Raw genomic sequence first — 2,014 nt, 5'->3', positions numbered from 1 at the left:
TGCGAATTGACCTAGGTCCACGGTCGGGCCAACCGTCGGACGGTCGGTCCAACTTTGTGCGCCACTGGTCGGGCTCAAGGAAGATTATTCATTTTGTACCGGAAAAGACAAATTTTTAACAAAATATATGATTTATTAATTATTACTATTATTATGCTGATTGCAAACAGTTTATCCGACGAAAAAAGTGCAAGAGGCAAAAAAGTTTGAATCAGGGGACTCTTTTTGTCCTTTGGATTATACTAGACTTATATAATCGGCTTTTGCAGGCAGCCCCTGAGTAGTGCAACATGTAACGTTTTTGTACAATGTCAATAAATCTGTTATTTTTTGGAGGAAATTGGGCGACACAGATAATTGATATCTTGCATGTTTGTACAGTTTGCCTTTTTATACAGAGAGCTTATATATTGTCATTTGATGTACAAGGTACTACTTTAGGACTAAGTTGCCGCGAATTGCACCCTTTGGGAATTCATACACTCATTTGGGCAGATGCTGACTGACACGACAAGTGTAAGACTAACAGGAATTTTTTCTGTCATTTTTTTCTTCGTTTACCAGGATTCGAGCGAAGGGTTATGGTCACGGTAAATTACGTCTCGCCGCCATTCACGCTGGGGGTTTGAATACTCGAATTTGCAATACATTTCGCTTCCAATTTCATTTTTAATTTATAAAGTTAATCATACGAGCCTGCAAAATAAACCTGAAATTAAAGGTTTAAAAAAGAGGAAAAATTTGGAAAATTTGGAATGAAAATTCACAAAAAATAAAGAAAAATGACGGCCGCCAAATTCCTTGTCTTTATTTTCATCGTTCGTCTTTTATTTTGTACAAAATTTAATTAAAGATAAAAAATTATTTACCTAAGTTTCTGGAAATAATTTCTTGTTAGTTTTATTAAGAAGTTTTAATACTTGTAAGTAAAGAGCAGCTTAGAGCTAGTGTGACGTTAGCGCAATTTCTTAATAGAAGCTTTCAAAGTTCAAAGCTGAATAATAAGTTGAATATTTCAAATGAAAGCTTTCTAAAATTAGCCGAATCTAAACTTTTATTGAATTAAAAAAATTATGGTTTAACGTGAAAATTGATCAGAAAAAATTTCTGAAATTAAAAAATAAATTCACCTTTATTTTCGCAGTTCAAAGTAAATAATATTTCTATTTCTAAACTTCAAAATCATATTATTGTAAAGAAACGTTCTAAATACAAACTAATTCTAAAAAAGAAATTTTTTATTTGAAAATTGTTCCAAAAAGTTCGACATTTCAAGCTTAGTTAAAAAAAACTTGAATTGAAAAATTGAATATTATTTTTCATTATTATAAAACTTGCAATAAAATGAGCTAATTGCTCAATCCTTAAACCTTTTAAGCATTATATTAACTTTTTCGTATAATTTGTTAACTACTCATTACCCAATAAATATTAATAGACAACATAGTCATAGTATATCTTATTTCAATAAATATTCATGAGAGAAATTTGAACAATATCACCTAAATTTTTATTATTATATATTGTTTATATTTATTTTCATATTATTAAATAAAACGTTGATATTTATTTTCGTAGGAGCTAGGAACCAGACAAACGACAAGATTCATTAGGGCCTGTTTGACCTAGTCCCTAGACTGACACTGTCAGTCTTTGCAGCCAAAGACTGACTTCTGGTGAGCCCTGTAGTAGGCGCTTCATCACCAGTTAGTCTTTTCTTTTCTCTTGAAGGTCGCCCAAAGTAAAATCCGAGCTTAAGGACTGCCTTACGTGCTCCCTGCTTCGGCGAATAGTAGAACACATTACGACAAAGATGCTGCCGAGGCAAATTTTTTCTTTTTACATGAAAAATAGACTTTGTTTCGGAAAAGGCGGCCTCTGAGAATTTGAATCCTCGGAACTGCTCAGCGGCAGACTGGATTTCTGAGCGCAAGGTGGGAAGCAAGTTTGGGGGCGCATTTTTAACAAACAAAAATTACAAAAAAAGGTGGACAGCAGATTATTTACTTTTTAA

The 2,014-nt window shown here is 32.7% G+C and overlaps 1 protein-coding gene across 3 annotated transcripts in view; it reads right to left on the bottom strand.

Moving 5' to 3' along the window:
- The window catches only part of LOC117175830, a 27,527-nt gene that overhangs the window by 11,051 nt on the left and 14,462 nt on the right, over positions 1-2,014 (bottom strand). The window lies entirely within an intron of this gene.

This window comes from Belonocnema kinseyi, chromosome 1, assembly GCF_010883055.1.
Source record: "Belonocnema kinseyi isolate 2016_QV_RU_SX_M_011 chromosome 1, B_treatae_v1, whole genome shotgun sequence".
NCBI lineage: Eukaryota > Metazoa > Arthropoda > Insecta > Hymenoptera > Cynipidae > Belonocnema > Belonocnema kinseyi.
The sequence above is the reverse complement of the archived record's forward strand: the minus strand, read 5'-3'. Positions and strand labels throughout refer to the sequence as shown.